The sequence below is a fragment of the Somniosus microcephalus genome, chromosome 4 (genome assembly GCF_052327205.1).
Source record: "Somniosus microcephalus isolate GS21.2 chromosome 4, FLI_Smic_1.0, whole genome shotgun sequence".
Classification (NCBI taxonomy): Eukaryota; Metazoa; Chordata; class Chondrichthyes; order Squaliformes; family Somniosidae; genus Somniosus; species Somniosus microcephalus.
The window spans coordinates 45,405,912-45,430,164 of NC_140990.1; the positions used below are offsets into that span (position 1 = coordinate 45,405,912).

Consider the following 24,253-nt stretch of genomic DNA (forward strand, 5'->3'; position numbering starts at 1 on the left):
CTTAGGTCTCTTATGGTTTCCACATCCGACTATGTTATCCACTTAGAAAAAGCTTACTGCTGCAAAAACCCATTCGATTACTGTCTTTATTACACCATTCAGTGAAACTGCCAGCGCTGTCAGTTTAACTCTTTCCCCACTGCAATCCCCCCTTTTGGTACTTGGCCCTTGCCCAAGTTAAACCACATGTATAAGCATCGCTGTGCCTCCTGCCCCATGAGGTGATCAGGCGCTGGTTCGGGAGGCCCTGCATACCCATCATGTTTAGAGCAAACTTGTGTTTTCCGACTCGCTTTAGCTCTTTGTTTGGTCCGTTTCTTTTTACAAGTGGTGCATGCTGCTATTCCCCATCCTATAGCCATGACTAACTGTACTATCACTAATATATGAGAAATGATGCGGATCCATGGGTGTATGTTGACATTCATTCCCCAATCCCACAGCTTCTCATACCACGGGACTTCCTGTAGCTCTACCTCTATGTCCCTTTCTAATTCCCCAAGATTCCTTTGCAACACTATGTATTGTTTCACCATCTTACTTAAATCCTCTTTCATTTCTTGCAGATCCTCTTGCAGGCGGGGTATTGGGGCCCCTACCGGGTCTTCATAATTAACCAACTCGTCCTTTAGACTATCTGGCACATTTAGTTTTATCTCCTCCCTTGAATGTACATACACCAATCTGGTGTGTCCAATTGTCACAGGGATCTTTGGCGTAAAGCAGAAGTTAGGCATTGTGATTGCACATACAAGGTTACTATATTGGTACTCAGTCTCTGTGGTGGCTGTACAATACTCCCCTTCGCCTCTATATCCTGAGTGGGTGTGATGGTGATCAACATGTGATAATTCCAACACACACCCCTCTGTCTTATTATAGCCACACTCATCCTTAGGACCTTCTACCGGATGTGGGCATATCGTAAGCATGCCTTTCCCGTGGCATCCATTTAGGGAGACTCCTCTCATAGTACCATTCTTCCTGATGGCATGGGTATCAATTGGATAGTATTGGAGGTATGTCTCACCCCTCACTGTGCCTATGTTTGTTACCTGGTACTGTGGGTATGGAGTCATGTCTAGTCCCACCACTGGTATCAGGAGTACCATGCCTATCATTGCTGTCACTTCTGCTTTACATTTTTGTATCACTGGATATTCTCTGGTCATCCCTTTGAGGGTACAAGCACTCAGAGGGCCTGGATTCTGGCTCAGGCCATAGAGCTGTGTGCTGTTAATCCAGTCTGGTACCTCGCCTCGCTGTGTCTGTGCCAGATTATGTTTTAACTGTCCGGTGATCCATTGGCCATAGGCATGACTCAAGCCTCTCTCTACCCCGTCTTTTGCCTGTTCCTCATCTCTATGGTTTAGTTTGTTGATAATGCTGGCATGGTCCTCTATAACCTTGATTCCCTCGAGTAATTTCCTTATCGTATGTCCTCCCAACTCTGATCCTTGTCGAACCAAACCAGTTTCCTTCTCTAAAATCTGCTGTATTACCCTTTGTAGTCATTCCACACTACTTTGGACTCCTTGTATATCTAGGGCATTAATGAATGATGTCCCTGTGTTTATTCCCGTGAGTATATCGGTTCCTAAGCTCCTCTTAATCCTTTGATGGAATGCAGCATGTCCCCTAAAATTAGTTGCCCCTGTCACATCAGCAGCTTGGTTAATTACATTCTTTATCATATATGCATACAATTCTCTAGTTTTAGTAAACCTTTCACAATATCCTGGCCATTGTAACATGGTTAAGTTCATTAGCACCAGTACAATTTTGTGTCTCCGTTACCATACAATTGTTCTCCCTCGGTAAATAATACTAGTCCATTCATGGGTCCAGGTTTCATATCTGGACATTGTAGCATCCTCGGTTCGCATGTCTCTTTCTGTGTATTGGGAGCCGTGGATGAGACTCCGAATGTGATTGTTCCATTAAAACATGGTGCTTCTTCATCATGTACTTGTCGTGTAATGTGGGATGTCCCTTTGCTTATTTCATGTCCCAGCAGTAATCCCACCTTCATGGTGAAGTTTCCCTGTAAATTAAGCAGAAGCCTGGTCGTCACCAGAGGTTAGTTTATCTCCGGTGTTTATTCCATTGTTCCTGTGGGATTTAAGATCAGATGGGTTATTGTTGTACCGTTTTAATTGGGTCCAGTGTTTCCATCTACCCTTTCCCCTCATATCTATACATGCGCACGTATCACTGGTCATGATAACCTCAAATGGTCCGGTCCATCTAGGTGAGAATCCCGATCTCTCTGGCAATATTTTAACAAATACCTGCTTGCCCACCTTGGGTAGGGGCTCCGAGGCCCCCTGCTTTTGTGTATTTTTATCTCTGATGTCTTGTTCTTTAACTTCTTGTTTGAGCTCCTTCAATTGATTATCCAATGTTTGTACGTATTTCCTCATTTTATCTTTTAAGGGTCCTCGTCCCTCGCTACCAGTTGCTACTCCTTCTGGCAGACACACTGCTCGTCCAGTCCTGAGTTCATATGGTGTCAGTCCGGTCACCCCGTGATCCTTTTTCCATATTCCATCTCTACCTTTGGCTGCGCCTCTCTTTGTCCACTGCTCCTGCTCCTCCATTTCGGTCTCCTCTTGGATTCTTTTAATGTTCACTTCATCTGCTGTTATTCTACCTGCTGCTCTTGCTGCCTGATCAGCTAGCATATTTCCTTTTTGTTGCTCGCTCACTAGGGGGGGGAGGTGGTGAGGGGAGGGGGAGGTGAGGGGAGGGGGAGGGAGGGAGGCAGGGAGAGGACAGTACAGGGAGAGGGACAGAGAGGGGGGACACACGGGCATGGAGACCGCGCAGCCCAAAATTGCCCTGGCAACGCCGGGCTCCCCTGCTAGTCTGTGTATATATTTACTCGTTTTCCCTTTGCCAATTTCAATACTTCCGTGAGAGCCACTGGTTCTGCTACCTGTGCTGAGGTTCCTCCTTCAAGCCCTCCCTTTGCGACTGTTTCTCCGTTCTCGGATACTACTGCCCAACCGTGTGTGGCTCCCCATTTATATATCGGCGAGATCCGTCTACATAAAAGGTGTTTTCGGGATTTTCAAGGGGCGATTCTGATACGGTTCCTCTGACCTCTTCTTCGATTACTAACTGACACTCGTGTGCCTCACCCTCTGATAGCATTCCCTCTGCGGGGTTGACTCTATGTTCCCTTATAATCTGGACTGATCTGTCCTTGGGTATCAATACTGCTTCCCAAGCTGCCCTCCTTCTGTCTGATACAGCCTTCATTTTGCCTGTGTTTAGCAGGTCCACACTGTGTGTTGCGTGTGTAATATCAGCTGTCCTGACATAGTGACGGGCTCGCATATCCGCACCGCCCATGCGGCACAGTCGAGGGCCGCCACACATCTCGCCATTCCTTTAGCCATGGGGGTTTGTTGGGTGGAGTAATAGGCAATTGGCCTCATATCTCCCCCGTACTCTAGGGTGACTACAGCGTTATAGAAGTTCCCGTCTATACTATTATTATAATATATATGGAATGATTTGACTATATTTGGCAATCCTAGTGCGGGTGTGGATGTCAGGACTGCTTTAAATTTTGCATAAGCCTCGTCCTGCTCCGATTCCCATTCTATCTTATCAGTGGCGGGTCTCCCCCTTTAACTAACCGTTGAATCGGCTCTGCTTTCCCTGCAAAGTCTGATATAAAATTCCTGCAGTAGTTAAATAGTCCCAACACTTTCCTCACTCCCCGGACGGTCACTGGCCTTGGCATGTCTTTTTGGGGTTCAATTTAAAGCCAGCTTTCTGAAGTGTCTGGAGGGTGGCTAGTACTGCTCCCATGTGTCCTTTGGCATCCTCTGATGCAATCATTACATCATTGACATATTGGAGTAGGGCGCTCTGGTACTTTGATAGGTCTAACTTGTCTAAGGATTGACTCAGTACACGGTGGAATATATTTGGACTATTGTGGAACCCCTGCGGGACCCTGTATACTGTCTATCCCCGACAGTAAAGGCAAATTTCCCTTGTGATTCCTCTGCCAATGGTATGGACCAGAACCCATTCACTATATCCAAGACTGTAAATATTTTAAAGTCTGGTTTCAGACTTATTCAATGCGGTCTACACAAATCTACACCAACCAGAATTTCACCGTGGCCACAATAAAAGTCTGGTTTTAATAGGTTAATTAACCTGATAACTCCAATCCAATCCAGATCATTTTTTTTTAACTAACCAGTATCACCTGAAAAAGAAAGAAATCGTAGCTTTGTTTTCTTCCAGTCACATTGGCAACTGTGATTTCAAGGCTGAAGCTTATCTTTTGTAAAACAATTAACAAACTTAAAACAACACACGCTTGTCCATCCTTCAAGACAAGTCTTCAAAGGGTTAAACAGCTTTTAGCTCTCTGTACAAAAGAGTGGGTGGAGCTAAAACAAACACAACAGACATTTTCTTTCAAAGACAGAAAACTTCCCCACTTTTAACACACACTTTCACACAAACCGAGATTCCAGCATTCCTTTTAAGATTCCTTTCACTCAGCAAATCCTGGATTTTATTTGTTTTGGACAGAAACTGATAGCATCTGTGTCGATAAAACTTACATTTTTTCCTTATTCCCTTTCTTAAATTACTGGTACTCGGGTACAATTTTGGCACCGTTTTTGGTCCAAATTCGAGTACGTCTACTCAACTCATAACATGCGAGAGCCACTAATTCCTTTGATTTTGTTCCTTTAGCCCACCATTCTCTTTGTTTGGCCGGTGGGTCGTTTGGTTGCCAATCGTTTTTAAACATTTTGTCAATTAATCTCCTATTTTTGTCACTAAATAGTGAGTCAGAGACTCGAGTTTTTCACTTCCCATGGTTAATTGTTGTCAGAGGTACCTCCCGTACTTTACTCTCTCAGAGTGAGACGGTACTTGTAACCCCAGTTGTCAGAGGTACCTCCCGTACTTTACTCTCGCAGAGTGAGACGGTACTTGTAACCACAGTTGTCAGAGGTACGTCCCTTTACTCTCGCAGAGTGAGACGGTACTTGTAACCCCAGTTGTCAGAGGCACGTCCCTTACTTTACTCTCGCAGAGTGAGACGGTACTTGTAACCACAGTTGTCAGAGGTACCTCCCTTACTTTACTCTCGCAGAGTGAGACTGTACTTGTAACCACAGTTGTCAGAGGTACCTCCCTTACTTTACTCTCGCAGAGTGAGACGGTACTTGTAACCCCAGTTGTCAGAGGTACCTCCCTTACTTTACTCTCGCAGAGTGAGACGGTACTTGTAACCCCAGTTCAGAGAATCACAGAAACCCCATAGTGCAGATAGAGGCCATTTCGGCCCATCGAGCCTGCACCGACACATATCCCACCCGATCCTCCCACCCGATCCCCGTAACCCCTACACCAACACATATCCCACCCTATCCCCGTAACCCCACGTATTTAATCCCCCTAACACTAAGGGTCAATTTATCATAGCCAATCTACCTAACCCGCACATCTTTGGACTGTGGGAGGAAACCGGAGCACCCGGAGGAAACCCACGCAAACACGGGGAGAATGTGCAAACTCCACACAGACAGTCACCCGAGGCCGGATTCGAACCCGGGTCCCTGGCGCTGTGAGGCAACAGTGCTAACCACTATGCCACCATGCTGCCCCTTGTTGTCAGAGGTACCTCCCTTACTTTACTCTCGCAGAGTGAGACGGTACTTGTAACCACAGTTGTCAGAGGTTCCTCACTTAGTTTACTCTCGCAGAGTGAGACGGTACTTGTAACCCCAGTTGTCAGAGGTACCTCCCTTACTTTCCTCTCGCAGAGTGAGATGGTACTTGTAACCCCAGTTGTCAGAGGTACCTCCCTTACTTTACTCTCGCAGAGTGAGACGGTACTTGTAACCGCAGTTGTCAGAGGTACCTCCCTTAGTTTACTCTCGCAGAGTGAGACGGTACTTGTAACCCCAGTTGTCAGAGGTACCTCCCTTACTTTACTCTAGCAGAGTGAGACGGTACTTGTAACCACAGTTGCCAGAGGTACCTCCCTTACTTTACTCTCGCAGAGTGGTTACAAGTCCCGTCTCACTCTGTGAGAGTAAAGTAAGGGAGGTACCTCTGACAACTGTGGTTACAAGTCCCGTCTCACAGTTGTCAGGGGTACCTCGCTTACTTTACTCTCGCAGAGTGAGACGGTACTTGTAACCACAGTTGTCCGAGGTACGTCCCTTTACTCTCGCAGCGTGAGATGGTACTTGTAACCACAGTTGTCAGAGGTACCTCCCTTACTTTACTCTCACAGTGTGGGACGGTACTTGTAACCACAGTTGCCAGAGGTACCTCCCTTACTTTACTCTCGCAGAGTGAGACGGTACTTGTAACCCCAGTTGTCAGAGGTACGTCCCTTACTTTACTCTCGCAGCGTGAGACGGTACTTGTAACCACAGTTGTCAGAGGTACCTCCCTTAGTTTACTCTCGCAGAGTGAGACGGTACTTGTAACCACAGTTGTCAGAGGTACCTCCCTTACCTTACTCTCGCAGCGTGAGACGGTACTTGTAACCCCAGTTGTCAGAGGTACCTCCCTTACTTTACTCTCGCAGAGTGAGACGGTACTTGTAACCACAGTTAGAGGTACCTCCCTTACTTTACTCTCACAGAATGAGACGGTACTTGTAACCCCAGTATCAGCGGTATGTCCCGTACTTTACTCTCGCAGAGTGAGACGGTACTTGTAACCACAGTTGTCAGCGGTACCTCCCTTACATTACTGTCGCAGAGTGAGACGGTACTTGTAACCACAGTTGTCAGCGGTACCTCCCTTATTTTACTCTCGCGGAGTGAGACGGTACTTGTAACCACAGTATCAGCGGTACGTCCCGTACTTTACTCTCGCAGAGTGAGACGGTACTTGTAACCCCAGTTGTCAGAGGTACCTCCCTTACTTTACTCTCACAGAGTGAGACGGTACTTGTAACCACAGTTGTCAGAGGTACCTCCCTTACTTTACTCTCGCAGAGTGAGACGGTACTTGTAGCTGCAGTTGTCAGAGGTACCTCTCTTATTTTACTCTCGCAGAGTGAGACGGTACTTGTAGCTGCAGTTGTCAGAGGTACCTCTCTTATTTTACTCTCGCAGAGTGAGACGGTACTTGTAACCACAGTTGTCAGAGGTACCTCCCTTACTTTACTCTCGCAGAGTGAGACGGTACTTGTAACCACAGTTGTCAGCGGTTACCTCCCTTACTTTACTCTCCCGAAGTGAGACGGTACTTATAACCACAGTTGTCAGAGGTTACCTCCCTTGCTTTACTCTCGCAGTGTGAGACGGTACTTGTAACCACAGTTGTCAGCGGTTACCTCCCTTACTTTACTCTCCCGAAGTGAGACGGTACTTATAACCCCAGTTGTCAGAGGTTACCTCCCTTGCTTTACTCTCCCGAAGTGAGACGGTACTTATAACCACAGTTGTCAGAGGTTACCTCCCTTGCTTTACTCTCGCAGAGTGAGACCATACTTGGAACAATTTTGTTCGGGTAATTTGTTGTCAGAGGTATGTTTAAACTTTCTGCACTATTTGCAACTTGAGTTGTCAGAGGTATGCTTTAGACTTTTACTCCAAAGTTAACGCACTACTTGCAACTCATACCACGCCTATTCTTCCCCGCGTTTCACCCTAACCCCAAGACCGCTTGACTTATCGATTCAAACCTTTTAGTTCTTTGATTCCAAAGGGGGCGGTGGACACGAGACGGTGTTGCCTTGCCCTAACTGTACGTGGTATTTAAAAGTACTCACGTTTTTGGCTCGGCTTCACTCGCCCGTGCCTCGCGTCCGTGTGAAAAACCTATTCGTGACGCCAATTGTTGTGGAGTATTTTAAACCAACACTCGACACAAGGTTTTAGATCGATAATCAAGTTGTCTTTATTGCACCGGTGGGGAAACAGTCTGCTCTGTCTTAGCCAGACCTTTCCAAATTGGTACAGCAAACACTACATTTTTATACATTACAATACACGTGTCAGAATTCATTCCTACCACCTGATTGGACCTTGGCCCACATGCATCTTCACTGATTGGTTGCCTATGCCACGTTACATTAAAGCACCACCTTTATTATCGGCCGTTATCCCACAAGCTGTTGTTGCACCTCTGACCTCTGTTTATGCCAAATGGGTCTCATCAACTTTGTACTTCTGACTCATTGTCCTCCTTTCCTGCCTCTCTCGGCCTCTTTACTTCCAACTCATTGTTTAACTTTCCTGCCAGAACAGAACTTACATCCTCTCGGCCTCTTATGGTTCCACATTATACAGTTTGCAGTCATCAGTCATTCTAACACTACTGCTTTGGTTATCTCAACTGCCAGTTCAGCAATTTAGAAAAAATTTACTATGCAAAGACCTATTAGATTATTGTCTTTATTACACCATTCAGTGAAACTGCCAGCGATGTCAGTTTAACTCTTTCCCCACTGCAGCAGGAATGCCGTATGAGGAGAGATTGGGTCGACTGGGCTTGTATTCGCTAGAGTTTAGAAGAATGAGAGGGGATCTCATTGAAACTTATAAAATTCTAACAGGACTAGACAGACTAGATGCAGTAAGAATGTTCCCGATGGTTGGAGAGTCCAGAACCAGGAGTCACAGTCTAAGGATAAGGGGTAAGCCATTTAGGACAGAGATGAGGAGGAATTTCTTCACCCAGAGAGTGGTGAACCTGTGGAATTCTCTACCACAGAAGGCAGTACAGGCCAATTCATTAAATATATTCAAGAAGGAGTTTGTTATATTTCTTAAGGCTAAAGGGATCAAGGGATATGGGGAGAAAGCAGGGACAGGGTACTGAGTTTCGATGATCAGCCATGATCTCATTAAATGGCGGAACAGGCTCGAGGGGCCGAATGGCCTACTCCTGCTCCTATCTTCTATGTTTCTAATTGGTGGAAGGTTTCGAGGGGATTTGAGGGGAAATTTCTTCAGGGCTGTGGGGGTCTGGAACTCACTGCCTGAAAGGGTGGTAGAGGCAGGAACCCTAACTACATTTAAAAAATACTTGGATGTTCTAACCTGCAGGGCTACAGACCAAGAGCTGGGAAGTGGGATTAGGCTGGATAGCTCTTTGTTGGCCGGTGCGGACAGGATGGGCCGAAATGGCCTCCTCCTGTGCTGTAACTTTCTATGATTCTATGAAAATGAAGTTTGCAGGCGTGATGCCCTATTCACACATCGAAGGTGAGAGAGATGCTGTGGGGCACACACTAAGTCTAGTAGCTGAAAGTGATTAACAGACTCGGTTTTGTGTTTAGTGACCCCGGGCATGTTACCGATACCTTCCCTGGATACCAAGGCTAGGAGAGGCACTCTGGAATGTATGGGGAGCTGGGACTTGTCCATGAGAGTAACCGAAGGTATGAGAACTGAAATAATCTAGAGTTAGAGAGGAGAAAAAGCCCCAAAATGGAGCAGTAACAGGACATCAATTAGTCTCCTCTTATCTTGGGGAAATCAAATACTCGACACATTGTGTATTTCAAGCAAAGCTGAATAAGGTTGGTGAGCAACAAGCACAATTAGCTGTGTGGCAATATGATGCTGTGGCAATAACGGAAACGTGGCTTAAAAACGGTGAGGATTGGTCACTTAGTATAAGGGTACAAGGTGTTCAGAAAAGATAGGGAAGGAGGAAAGGGCAGTGGGGTGGCAGTGCTGATTAAGGAAGACATTGTAGTGTTGGAAAGGGAGGATGTTCTTGAGGGGACAAGGACAGAATCCATTTGGTTAGAGTCGAGGAGCAAAAAGGGTATGATCACAATATTGGGGGTTTTCTACAGGCCTCCAAATAGTGAGAGGGAGGTAGAGGAGCAAATCTGCAGGGAAATCGCAGAGATATGCAAGAGCTATAGAGTGGTGATATTGGGGGACTTTAATTACCCAAATATCGATTGGGATAATGCTGGGGTAAAGGGAAAGGAGGGGAGGAATTTCTGAAATGTGTTCAGGAGAATTTCCTTGACCAATATGTTCTTGGCCCAAGTAGGAAGGAGGCATTACTGGATCTGGTGTTGGGGAATGAGGTGGGCCAGGTCGACCAAGTGTCTGTGGGAGAACACTTGGGTACGAGTGATCATCATATCACAAGATTTAGATTAGCAATGGAGAGGAGCAAGGAACAATCTAGAGTGGAACTTCTAAACTGGAATAGGGCTAACTTCAATGGGATGCGAAAGGATCTAGCCAAGGTAAAATGGAACCAAAGACTGACAGGAAAAACTGTAACGGAACAATGGGCGATCTTTAAGGAGGAGATGTTCCAAGTACAGGCTAGGCACATTCCAACAAGAGGGAAGGGTAAGGGAACCAAAGCAAGGGCTCCTTGGATGATGAGGGAGACAGAGAAGATGATAAAACAAAAAAAGAGGGAGTATGATGCATGTCAGGTGAATTCTTCAAGGGAGAACCAGACCAAATACAATAAATTGAGAGGGGATGTGAAGATGAGAGTAGAATGGCGATTAACATAAAAGGGAACCCAAAAATCTTCTACCGGCATGTAAACAGTAAGCGGGTAGTAAGAGGCGGGGTGGGGCCTATTAGGGACAAAGAAGGTGAGATATGCTTAGAGGCGCAGGGCAAGGCTAGAATACACAATGAGTACTTTGTATCGGTGTTTACTAAGGAGGTGGATGCTGACAAAATATCGGTAGAAGTGGAAAAGTTAGAAGCAATGGAATGGGTGAAAACTGATGGACAGAGTGTACTAGAAAGGCTGGGTATGCTCAGAGTGGATAAGTTGCCTGGTCCAGATGGCTTGCATCCCAGGTTGCTAAGGGAATTGAGGGAGGAGATAGCGGAAGGGCTTGCCATAATTTTCCAGTCTTCCCTAGATGCGGGGGAGGTGCCTGGTGATTGGAAAGTGGCAAATGTGACACCGTTGTTCAAGAAAGGGTGTAAGGACAATCCTCGTGACGACAGGCCGGTCAGTTTAACATCAGTGGTGGGTAGAGTTTTAGAAACAACAATCAAGGAAAATATTAATGGGCATTTGGAGAGATTTAAGCTAATTAAGGAGAGCCAACATGGATTTGTAAAAGGCAGATTGTGTTTGACTAATCTAATTGAATTTTTTGATGAAGTAACAGAGCGGACTGATGGAAGGGAATGCAATGGATGTTGTCTACATGGATTTTCGTAAGGCGTTTGACAAAGTACCACATAGAAGGCTGGTTAAAAAAATTGAGGCTCATGGAATAGGTGGGTCAGTGACAGCTTGGATAAGGAATTGGCTTAAGGACAGAAAACAGCGAGTTGTGGTAAATGGCTGTTTTTCAGACTGGGGAATGGTAGACAGTGGTGTTCCCCAAGGGTCAGTGCTGGGGCCACTGCTTTTTTTGATATATATAAATGACCTGGATATTGGAATACAGAGTAGAATTTCTAAATTTGCCGATGACACCAAAATTGGGGGTGTGGCAAACAGTGATGATGACATCAATCGACTGCAACAGGACATAGAAAGGCTAGCAGAATGGGCAGACAAGTGGCAGATGGAATTTAATACAGAGAAGTATGAGGTGATGCATTCTGGCAGAAGGAACAGGGAGAGGCAATATACACTGAATGGCACAGTTTTAAAGAGTGTGCAGTGACAGGGGGACCTGGGAATTAATGTGCATAGGTCCCTGAAGGTGGCAGGACATATTGAGAGAGTGGTTAGCAAAGCATATGGGATCTTGGGCTTCATAAATAGAGGTATTGAGTACAAAAGTAGAGAAGTTATGCTGAACCTTTATAAAGCGCTGGTTAGGCCACAACTGGAGTTTTGCGTCCAGTTCTGGTCACCACACTTTAGGAAGGATGTGAAGGCCCTTGAGAGGGTGCAGAGGAGATTTACCAGAATGGTTCCGGGGATGGGGGATCTTAGCTACAAGGACAGGTTGGAGAAGATGCATTTGTTTTCATTAGAGCAAAGGAGGTTGAGGGGTGATTTGATGGGGGTGTACAAGGTTATGACGGGTTTGGATAGGCTAAACGGAGAAAGGCTGTTCCCACTAGTTGATGGTACAAGGACTAGGGGACACAGATTTAAGGTTTTGGGCAAGAGATACGGGGGGATGTGAGGAAGAACTCTTTTACACAGCGAGTGGTGAGGACCTGGAATTCGCTGCCGACGGACGTGGAGGAAGCAGAGACACTCAATGTTTTCAAGGGGAGACTGGATAGGCACTTGAGGGAAATAAACTTGCAGGGCTACGGGGATAGAGCGGGGGAATGGGACTGACTGGATTGCTCTGCAGAGAGCCGGCACGGACTCGATGGGCTGAATGGCCTCCTTCTGTGCCGTTATGACTCTATGACAGATATCCAGAATATTAATAACTCCAATAACTGGGCTGGAGTTTAAGATCAGCAGAAACAAACCCCAACAGTCAGAATGAACATGGTTCAGTCCTGGATGTGATTAACAGCAGCAACAACAGCAAAATCCAACCCCTGCAGTCACTTGTGAACTCGCTGGTGTTTCAGCAGGTGGGATGAACGAGTGAATCCCTTTCCACACTTGGAGCAGGTGAACGGCCTCTCCCCAGTGTGAGTGTGTTGGTGTTTCAGCAGATCCTTTGTTGTTTTGAAGCTCTTCTCACAGTCAGAACATTTAAATGGTCTCTTATTAGAGTGAACAAGTTGGTGTGTAGCGAGGGTGGATGACTGAGTGAATCCCTTCCCACACAGGGAGCAGGTGAAAAGCCTCTCCCCGGTGTGACTGCGTCGATGAATTTCCAGCTCAGATGGGTAATTGAATCCTTTCCCACAGTCCCTACATTTCCACGGTTTCTCCGTTGTGCGGGTGTCCTTGTGTCTCTCCAGGTTGGACGATCAGTTGAAGCCTCCCTCGTCCACACACAGAACACGTGTATGGTTTCTCCCCGCTGTGAATGGTGCGATGTTTTTTCAGGCTGTGTAACTGGTTAAAGCTCTTTCCACAGTCAGTGCACTGGAACACTCTCACTCGGGTGTTTGTGTCTCGGTGCTTTTCCAGTCACACTGATGTTTGAAATCTTTTCCCACAGACAGAACAGACAAACGTTTCTCCTTCCACATTCAAACGCCGATGATATTCAGGTCCTGATGAATCCAGTGACTCTGTCAGATCTTGACGTGATGTTTGGTTTGAGTTTCCCGTCTGTAAATCCTCCCCTTCTAATACCCTGTAAAAGGAGTGCAGTGGGGAAAGAGTTAAACGGACATCGCTGGCAGTTTCAATGAATGGTGTAATAAAGATAATAATCTCAGTCGTGAGCTTTTTCTAAGTTGATAACATAGCCAGACGTGGAACCATAAGAGGCCGAGAGGATGTAAGTTCTGTTCTGGCAGGAAAGTAAAACAATGAGTTGGAAGTAAAAGAGGCCTAGAGAGGCAGGAAAGGAGGACAATGCACCAGAAGTACGAGACCCATTTGGCATAAACAAAGGTCAAAGGTCAGAGGTGCAACAACAGCTTGAGGGATAACGGCCGATAAAGGCGGTAGTTTAATGTAACGCAGCACAGGCAACCAATCAGTGAAGATGCATGCGGGCCAAGGTCCAATCAGGTGGCAGGAATGAATTTTGACGTGTATTGTAATGTATAAAAATGTAGTGTTTGCTGTACCAATTTGGAAAGGTCTTGACTATCGATCTAAAACCTTGTGTCGAGTGTTGGTTTAAAATACTCCACAACTTAAGTTTACAAAAGTCATCACTAAGTACAGGATAGAAATTCAGAACAGACAATTCTAGTTTCTATGGAACATTCTTTCCTCTCTTGTTCCCCAAAAGCCATAAATCCCCATCCCACACACTCTCCCTCCTCCCTGTGCTGAAATCCAAACTCATTGCACCATCTCCAACAGTTTTTCCTCTGCTCCCAGTTTTCCTCCTCCCCTGAAGGTGCTGACTCTGGCTGGGTTCAGTTCGACACTCACTGGTTCTACTCCCTCTCCTCCCCTGAAGGTGCTGACTCTGGCTGGGTTCAGTTCTACACTCACTGGTTCTACTCCCTCTCCTCCCCTGAAGGTGCTGACTCTGGCTGGGTTCAGTTCTACACTCACTGGTTCCCCTCGCTCTCCTCCCTTGAAGGTGCTGACTCTGGCTGGGTTCAGTTCCACACTCACTGGTTCCCCTCTCTCTCCTCCCTTGAAGGTGCTGACTCTGGCTGGGTTCAGTTCTACACTCACTGGTTCCCCTCCCTCTCCTCCCCTGAAGGTGCTGACTCTGGCTGGGTTCAGTTCTACACTCACTGGTTCCTCTCCCTCTCCTCCCCTGAAGGTGCTGACTCTGGCTGGGTTCAGTTCTACACTCACTGGTTCCTCTCCCTCTCCTCCCCTGAACGTGCTGACTCTGGCTGGGTTCAGTTCTACACTTGCTGGCTCCCCTCTCTCTCCACCCCTGAAGGTGCTGACTCTGGCTGGTTTCAGTTCTGCAGTCACTGGTTCACCACATTTCGTAAACCGCTTCGGGCATGTTGTGAAACACACACACAGCAGACGCACATTAATCTGATGCGCGATCACTTTCACACAAGCAGGCTGCGGTGTGGAGCCTCCTGAGAGTCTGGCCCCTTTACCGCCAGTATTTACAGGAGCTGGGACATGGAAAAGAGTCTCATTAAAGTCAGTCAGATATATTTGTTAATTAAAAATAGTAACTTCTCCAACAATTACAGACGCTCCCTGACCTGTCTCCATCATTTACAGACGCTCCCAGACCAGTCACCATTTCCCCTTCATTTACAGACGCTCCCTGACCAGTCACCATTTCTCCTCCATTTGCAGACGCTCCCTGACCAGTCTCCATTTCTCCTTCATTTACAAACGTTCCCTGACCAGTCACCATTTCTCCTCCATTTACAGACGCTCCCTGACCAGTCACCATTTCTCCTCCATTTACAGACGCTCCCTAACCAGTCACCATTTCTCCTCCATTTACAGACGCTCCCTGACCAGTTTCCATTTCTCCTTCATTTACAGACGCTCCCTGACCGTCACAATTTCTCCTCCATTTACAGACGCTCCCTGACCAGTCTCCATTTCTCCTCCATTTCCAGATGCTCCCTGACCAGTCACCATTTCTCCTCCATTTACAGACGCTCCCTGACCAGTCCCCATTTCTCCTCCATTTACAGACGCTCCCTGACCAGTCTCCATTTCTCCTCCATTTACAGACGCTCCCTGACTTCCTGTCTGTCCCAGAGTTTGGCGCGGGGCCCCTTTGCTGCGCGAATCGGGAGAAACCGGGAAGCGGCGGGCGGATAATGTTGAGTGTTTTAATAATGGGGCCTGGGGCCGCACTCTGGCTGTGAGTAGCCCGCGTCCCCCCGGGGTTCATGGACCCGCTCCCTGAGCTCGGGGTGTGAGCGGCCCGCGTCCCCCCGGGGTTCATGAACCCGCTCCCTGAGCCCGGGGTGTGAGCGTCCCGCGTCCCCCTGGGGTTCATGAACCCGCTCCCTGAGCGCTCTCACCTGATGTGTCAGCGGCTGCTGCCAAGGGCCGCGCATGCTCAGCTCACACTGCCCAGGAGATTGACGGGAGTTCCGGACCAATAGGAAAAGCGGGGCGGGGCTGGAGGACCGAGCGGGCGGCGGGTCCTCCAACCAATCCAGCACAGCGACCCCTCCTGGCCACCAAGTGTCATAACTGCGCATGCGCAGAGGAGACCAACTCCCCTCACCCCACTCGAAGCTGCGCCTGTGCACTCGGATCCTGTCGGACGGAGTCGGCGTGGGGCATTCCGGGAAAGGCCTTGGTGTCGGTTACAGAGTCGCGATCGGTGACGCAAGGTGAGTTTTCTCCGCTCTGATTGGGTGGAGAATCGCGCGCGGTGGATCGGGAGAGAATAATGAGAAATGGAAAAACCTGAGAGACCGAGGTCAGTTGGACCGAGCACGTGATCTCCTCGGTGATCTCCTCGGGGACACGTGACCCGGGGCCTGCGGCCTGATTGACGGGTGCTTCCGGCCAATAGGGAGCGAGCGGGGCGGGTCTGGAGGAGCGAGCCGGCGGTGGGTCCTCCAACCAATCGGGGAGCCCGAGGAGCGGGACTAACGCCGGCTGATTGTCTGATCCGCAGGGCAGCGAGTTTCTCCAGTCCCTTGTTCAGGGTCCGGGGCCAGGGGAGGCTGTGGGCCTTTATTCCCCTTATTGGACACAAGGCTCTTTGTCTCACAACACACTGGCTCAGGTGTTAATACAGACTTTTTAAATTCACCAATAAAAGCAGATAAACCCCGTGGAACAAAATATTTAATATTTGGGAGTAAAATACTGTTATTTTTCCTCTGTGGAATTTGTTAGTTTCAGATTCGATATTCAGGAAAGATAGGCAAAAAGGAAAGGGAGGTGGGGTAGCATTACTGGTTAAAGAAGGGATTAACACAATTGTAAGGAAGGATATTAGCTCTGATGATGTGGAATCTGTATGGGTAGAATTGAAAAATACTAAGGGGCAGAAAACGTTAGTGGGAGTGGTATATAGACCGACAAACAGTAAGGCGGAGGTTGGGGATGGCATTAAAAGGGAAATTAGAGAAGCGTGCAATAAGGGCGCAGCAGTCATCATGGGTGACTTTAATCTACATATGGATTCGGCTAACCAAATTAGTAACAATACTGCGGAGGAGGAATTCCTGGAGTGTTTACGGGATGGTTTCCTGGACCAATATGTCGAGGAACCAACCAGAGATCAGGCCATCTTAGACTGGGTTTTATGTAACGAGAAAGGATTAATTAGCAATCTTGTTGTACGAGGCCCCTTGGGTCTGAGCGATCATAATATGATCAAATTCTTCATTAAGATGGAGAATGAAGTAGTTGACTCAAAGACTAGGGTCCTCAATTTAAATAAAGGAAACTACGATGGTCTGAGGAGCGAGTTGGGTAGGATTGATTGGGGAATGGCACTCAAAGGGTTGACGGTGGATAGGCAATGGCAAACATTCAAAGACTGAATGGATGAGCTACAGAATTTGTTCATCCCAGTTTGGCATAAAAATAAAACAAAAAAGGTGACTCAACCGTGGCTAACAAGGGAAATTAGGGATAGCATAAGATCCAAGGAGAGGACATATAAATTGGCCAGAAAAAGCAATAATCCTGAGGATTGGGAGCAGTTTAGGATTCAACAAAGGAGGATAAAGGGATTAATTAAGAAAGGGAAAATAGAATATGAGAGTAAGCTATCAGGGAACATAAAAATTGACTGTAAAAGCTTTTATAGATATGTGAAGAGAAAAAGATTGGTGAAGTCAAGCGTAGGTCCCTTGCAGTCAGAATCAGGGGAATTTATAATGGGGAACAAAGAAATGGCAGACCAACTAAATACATACTTTGGTTCTGTCTTCACAATGGAGGACACAAATAACCTCCCAGAGATGCAGGGGAACATAGGGTCTGATGAAAGGGTGGAACTGAAAGAAATCAGTATTTGTAGGGAAATGGTGTTAGGAAAATTGATGGGACTGAAGGCCGATAAATCCCCAGGGCCTGATAATCTACATCCTAGTGTACTTAAGGAAGTGGCCCTAGCAATAGTAGATGCATTGCTGGTCATCTTCCAGAACTCGATAGACTCTGGAACAGTACCCATGGATTGGAGGGTAGCTAATGTTACCCCACTTTTCAAAAAAGATGGTAGAGAAAAAGCGGGGAATTATAGACCAGTAAGCCTGACATCGGTAGTGGGGAAAATGCTAGAGTCCATTATAAAAGATGTAATAGCAGAGCACTTGGAAAGCAGTGACAGGATCGGACAAAGTCAACATGGATTTACAAAAGGTAAATCATGCTTGACTAATCTACTGGAATATTTTGAGGATGTAACTGGTAAAATAGATAAGGGAGAACCAGTGGATGTGGTGTATTTGGACTTTCAGAAGGCTTTCGATAAGGTCCTGCATAAGAGATTAGCGTGCAAAATTAAGGCACATGGGATTGGGGGCAAGGTATTGACTTGGATAGAGAACTGGTTGGCGGAGAGAAAGCAAAGAGTTGGAATAAACGGGTCGTTTTCCGAGTGGCAGGCAGTGACTAGTGGGGTACCGCAAGGATCGCTCCTGGGACCCCAGCTGTTCACAATATATATTAATGATCTGGACGAGGGAATTGGATGTAATATCTCCAAATTTGCAGACGACACAAAGCTGGGTGGGAGGGTATGCTGTGAGGAGGATGTCGTGAAACTCCAGTACGATTTGGACAGGTTGGGTGATTGGGCAGAAACATGGCAAATGCACTATTATGTGGATAAATGTGAGGGTATCCACTTTGGTGGCAAAAACAGGAAGGCACATTATTATTTGGATGGCAATAAATTGGGAGAAGGGGAAGTGCAAAGAGACCTGGGTGTTCTTGTGCACCAGTCGCTGAAGGTAAGCATGCAGGTGCAGCAGGCGGTTAAGAAGGCAAATGGTATGTTGGCCTTCGTAGCAAGAGGGTTCGAGTACAGGAACAAGCAGGTCTTTCTGCAGTTGTACAGGGCCTTGGTGAGACCGCACCTTGAGTATTGTGTGCAGTTTTGGTCGCCTTATCTGAGGAAGGACGTTCTTGCCATGGAAGGAGTGCAGCGAAGATTCACCACGCAGATACCTGGGATGGCAGGAATGACGTATGAGGAGAGATTGTGTCGATTGGGCTTATACTCACTGGAGTTTAGAAGACTGAGAGGGGATCTCATTGAAACCTATAAAATTCTGTCAGGCCTGGACAGACGAGATGCAGGAAGGATGTTTCCGATGGCTGGGGAGTCTAGAACCAGGGGTCATCGTCTAAGGATAAGGGATAAGCCATTTAGGACTGAAATGAGGAGGAATTTCTTCACCCAGAGAGTGGTGAACCTGTGGAATTCTTTGCCACAGAGGGCGGTGGAGGCCAGTTCATTAAATATATTCAAGAAGGAGTTGGATATATTTCTTAAGGCTAAAGGGATCAAGGGATATGGGGAGAAGGCAGGGACAGGATACTGAATTTGGATGATCAGCCATGATCTCATTGAATGGCGGAGCAGGCTCGAAGGGCCAAATGGCCTACTCCTGCTCCTATCTTCTATGTTTGTATGTTTCAGACAATAACAACGATTTGTATTTATATAACATCTTTAATGTAGGAAAATGTGCCAACGCGCTTCACGGGAACGTTATAAAACAAAATTTGACACCAGGTACACACCAAGCATATTCCCATAAGGAGGAAAGTTGGGGCGTCCAAATCTCGAGCTCCCTGGATGACAAAGGATGTAGAGGTGAGAATGAACCCCTCCACCCCCACTTCCCCCCCCAATTTCCCCCCCCAATTTCCCCCCCCCACTTCCCCCCCCCCACTTCCCCCCCCCACTTCCCCCCCCCACTTCCCCCCCCCACTTCCCCCCCCCACTTCCCCCCCCCACTTCCCCCCCCCACTACCCCCCCCCACTCCCCCCCCCACTTCCCCCCCCCACTTCCCCCCCCCACTTCCCCCCCCCACTTCCCCCCCCCCACTTCCCCCCCCCCACTACCCCCCCCACTCCCCCCCCCACTTCCCCCCCCCCACTTCCCCCCCCCCACTTCCCCCCCCCCACTTTCCCCCCCCCACTTCCCCCCCCACTTCCCCCCCCACTTCCCCCCCCCACTTCCCCCCCCCCCACTTCCCCCCCCCCCACTTCCCCCCCCCCACTTCCCCCCCCCACTCCCCCCCCCCACTTCCCCCCCCCCCACTTCCCCCCCCCCCACTTCCCCCCCCCCCCACTCCCCCCCCCCACTCCCCCCCCACTTCCCCCCCCCACTTCCCCCCCCCCACTTCCCCCCGCCCCACTTCCCCCCCCCCCCACTTCTCCTTCCCCCCCCCCCCACCTTCCAATACAATACAATACAATACAAATCGCTTTATTGGCATGATAAGGTACATCTTATGTTGCCAAAGCATCAAAATACATTTATGGTTGAACACATAAACGCGGTTCCATTCACACAGTGTACAAACAGGTATATCCCTGAGTCTATAAATATACATTCGCCTTGTCTATATATACTCTTGTCTTAGTTTACTGGTTGTCCCTCTGTTCATGGCAAGCTGTAACATAGTGTGCCGCCAGTGTTACACAGCTTCTCTCCTCCCCCCAGTAGGAATGGGAGTTTTTGGTTGTCAGTCAGATTTCTGAATTCAGGGCATATTTGTGAGAATTTTTGGTAGAAATTCTCTCTGATGCCCTGATATTTTCCACAGGCTGTGAGGAAGTGCATCTCTGTCTCAACTACTCCCTGACTGCAGTGAGAGCATATCCTGTCTTCTCTTGGCAGCCTGGTCTGCCTGTGTCTGCCTTTTTCGATCGCTAGGCTATGTTCGCTAAGTCTGTACCTTGTCAAGGTTCTTCTCAGTTTGTTATCCTTTACCATGGTCAGGTAATCAGCTATGTTGTATTGTCTGTTTAGGGCCAAGTAGCAATTGAGTTTGCTTTGGGTTTTTGTTGTTTCTGCCCAATATGACATATTTTTCCTTTTGCTTAGCGACGATTGTGTTGGGTCGAATTCTTTGTGTTACCCTGTCACTGTCCTGGGACTGGTTATTGTTAGTATTGTTATTAGTTACTTTATTGAGTCCCAGGACTAGTTGACTGAGGGTATTCTTCTTTATGGTCAGCTCTTGGCATTTCAGGGCGTCGTAGTGATAGCATTGGGGGTTGCTCATTTGTTGGTGATTCCAAAATTTGGTGGCTCTTTTTTGGATAGTGATTATTAATGGGTATTGGCCTAGTTCCGCCCTGCATGCGTTGTTTACTGTTTTCCTTTGAGTCCGGAGGATACTTTTACAGAATTCCGCATGTAGGATCTCAATTGGGTGTTTGTCCCATTTTGCAAAATCTTGTTGTGTTAGTGGTCCCCAGACCTCACTGCCATAGAGTGCAATTGGTTCAATTACTGATTTGAGAATTTTGAGCCAAATGCTAATTGGGATTTCTATTTGGATTGATTTTTTGATGGCATAGAAAGCCCTTCTTGCTTTCTCTTTCAGTTCATTCACAGCCAGTTTGAAGTTTCCCGTAGAACTGATTTTTAAGCCCAAGTATGTGTAGTGAGTGGTTTGTTCAATTTTGGTTGTTCCTACTGTGAAATTTATTGTGGGTCCATGTTGTTTGGATCTTTGCTGGAACACAAGGACTTTGGTTTTTTGGGGATTTATTGTCAGGGCCCAAGTCTGGCAGTACGACTCCAGCAGGTCCAGGTTCTGCTGTAGACCCTCCTTAGTTGGTGACAGCAGAACCAGGTCATCGGCATAGAGGAGGAATTTAACCTTGGATTCATATAGGGTGAGGCTGGGTGCTGTAGATTGTTCAAGTAGTTTTGCCAATTCATTTATGTAAATATTAAAGAGTGTCAGTGAGATTGGCGAGCCCTGCGTCACCCCCCGCCCCTGTGGGAAGTATTTTGTTTGTTTGTCTCCAATTTTAACTGCACATTTGTTGTTTGTATACATTGATTTAATTACATCATATGTTTTCCCTCCTACCCCGCTTTCGATAAGTTTCAGGAATAAACCGTCATGCCAGATGGAGTCGAAAGCCTTCTGGAAATCTATAAAGCATGCGTAGATTTTGCTTTTGTTTTGATGAACGTGTTTGTCAATTAGGGTCTGTAGGGTGAAGATATGATCTGATGTTCTATAGTTTGGCAGGAATCCAATTTGGCTTTTACTCAAGACATTGTGCTCTTCAAGGAAGTTTATAAGTCTTTTGTTTATGATGCTACAGAATACCTTCCCCAGGTTACTGTTTACACAGATGCCTCGATAGTTATTTGGGTCGACTTTGTCCCCACTTTTGTATATGGGCGTTATGAGTCCTTTGTTCCAGATATCAGGGAAGTAACCGACACTCAGAACCAAGTTGAAGAGTTTTAGGATAGCCAGTTTCATTTTATCGTCTGTGTGTTTAATCATCTCGCTTAGTATGCCGTCTGCCCCGCAAGCTTTTCCTGGTCGCAGGTCCTTGAGTTTTTCAAAAAGTTCTTTTTCTGTTATTATGGAGTCTAGCGGGTTTTGGTTATCTTTTATGGCCATTTCGAGCTTTTCCAGTTTTTTGCATATTTGGTGTTGCTCTGGCCTTAGTGTGTTTTTCTGGTATAATTTTTCAAAGTGGTTTTCCCATGTGTCCCCATTTTGAATGGCCAATTCGTCGTGTTGTTTTTTGTGTAGTGTATTCCAGTTGTCCCAGAAACAATTGGAATCAATGGATTCCTCAATGGAGCTGAGTGTGTTCTTAATATATTGCTCTTTTTTGGTTCTGAGTGTGTTTCTGTATTGTGTTAGTGTCTGGCAATAAGTAAGGCGTAATTCCTCGTTTTCTGGATGTCTGTGTTTTTGGTTTGATATTTTTCTAAGTTTTTTCCTCATGTTATGGCAATCTGGGTCAAACCATTTTTCATCGTTTTTTGTTTTGGGTTTGTTCTTGCGAGCTTTCAAGTTTGACCTTGTTGCCAAATTATCAAAAATATTGTTTAGGTTATTCACTGCCCGGTTTACGCCTTCTTTATTGTGAATGTATATGTTATCCAGAAAGGTGCCCAAGAGAGCTTGAGTTGATTCATTGCTAATTGCTTTCTGGTATTTTTCCGTGTCGTTTTTGGCCCATCTGTACGATTTTTTGGTGTTGTACAGTTTACTGGGTTGTGTTTCTATGTTGTTTGTTTCTGTCTTTTTAAGATACATAGTAATTTGACTGTGATCTGACAGTGCTGTTTGTGGTTTGACTGTGAATGCTCTGAAAGAGGATGGGTCCAAATCTGTAATCATATAGTCTACGGTGCTGCAGCCAAGAGGTGAGCAATAGGTCGATCTTCCTTGGAGGTCTCCTATGAACCTACCATTGACAATGTACAGACCCAGGCTTCGACAGAGCTGTCGGAGCTGTTTTCCGTTGGTATTTGTCTGCTTGTCACAGTTATGCCTGTATGGGAGGGAAGGGATATCGAAGTGGTTATTCCCGAATACGTAATTGTTTCCCTGATTATTGGTGAAGTCTGGTTCTTCACCAGTTCTTGAATTGAGGCCCCCACAGATCAACACGTTCCCCTGGGCCTGGTATTGGGTAATTTCCCCCTCTATGTTGGAGAAGGTGTCCTCTTTAAAGTACGGGGATTCCATTGGGGGGATATAAAGTGCGCAAATGTAAACGTCTTGGGTGTTAGAGATAATCTCCCTCTCAATTTTGAGCCATATGTGGTTTTTGCCCTTTTTTATAAATTTGATGTAATTCTTAAGTTCTGTTTTAAACCAGATCAGTATGCCTCCGGAGTCTCTGCCTTGGGTTACTCTTGGTAATTTATTGGAGGGGACCACCAGCTCAGTGTACCCTTGGGGACATCCAGTGTGTCCTTTTCCTTTATACCAAGTTTCCTGTAAAATGATAATATCTAGATCTTTAGTTTCATCTATGAACTCTGGGGTCCTACTCTTCATGTCGAGCACCGAAGAGCGTAGACCTTGGATATTCCAGGTCGAAATATATAAGGATTTCATGTTAAGTTTGATCTTTTACTATGATAGGTTAAAGAATGATATGTGTTTGTCGTGTCTAAATGTGGGGAAAAAAGGTCATCTCAGTTGTCTATAAATGTTAATACTACTTGGTTACAGTTCTTTCTATTAATTAGTCTTTGATCCATAAGGCGGAAGTAGATGCTGCTGCACATCTGCTTATTGTCTCTTAATGGATTGTCTCTGTCTGAGGTATTGCGTACGTCCTGTGCATCTCTCCCTCTGTCTGGCTGGGAGTGGTCCTGTTCCCCTGTGGGACAGGAGTGGTGCAGGTCTGATATTGTTGTTGTGCATGGGGATCCTCTCTGGTCTCGGTTGGTGTGGTGGTAGTCTCTGTAGTGGTCCTGATATGTACCCCGCTGATCTCTGGTGGTCGGGGGGGGGGTCCTCTTGGAGTCTGGGTATGGACCCGGTTAAAAGCGACGTCCTTCAGGGCTTTAGCAAAGATCAATATTCGTTTCCTGTGGATGTGGACGCGGTCGTAAAGACATTCCTTATCGAGGGTGGGGTGTTGGGCCAGGTGCACGTTGTGTTTTGATTCACAGTCTCTTGCTATGCTGGCATTTATCTCATGAATTGTGTTGTTGTTAAAGTCTGTTCTCGGCAATATTGTGGAAACAGTGATTCTAATGTTTGGGAATGTATTGCTTGCCTTCTCAATCATTGCTCTGAGCGATGTTGCTACCCCTTTCTGCTGGGCCTTTAGGTCATTTGTGCCCGTGTGTATTATTATGTG

The 24,253-nt window shown here is 46.8% G+C and overlaps 1 protein-coding gene and 1 pseudogene across 1 annotated transcript in view; one reads left to right on the forward strand and one right to left on the reverse strand.

Moving 5' to 3' along the window:
• LOC147118787 (uncharacterized) overlaps positions 1 to 24,253 on the reverse strand; it is a 142,908-nt pseudogene that overhangs the window by 60,764 nt on the left and 57,891 nt on the right.
• The window catches only part of LOC147118790 (uncharacterized), a 36,367-nt gene that overhangs the window by 6,412 nt on the left and 5,702 nt on the right, over positions 1 to 24,253 (forward strand). The window lies entirely within an intron of this gene.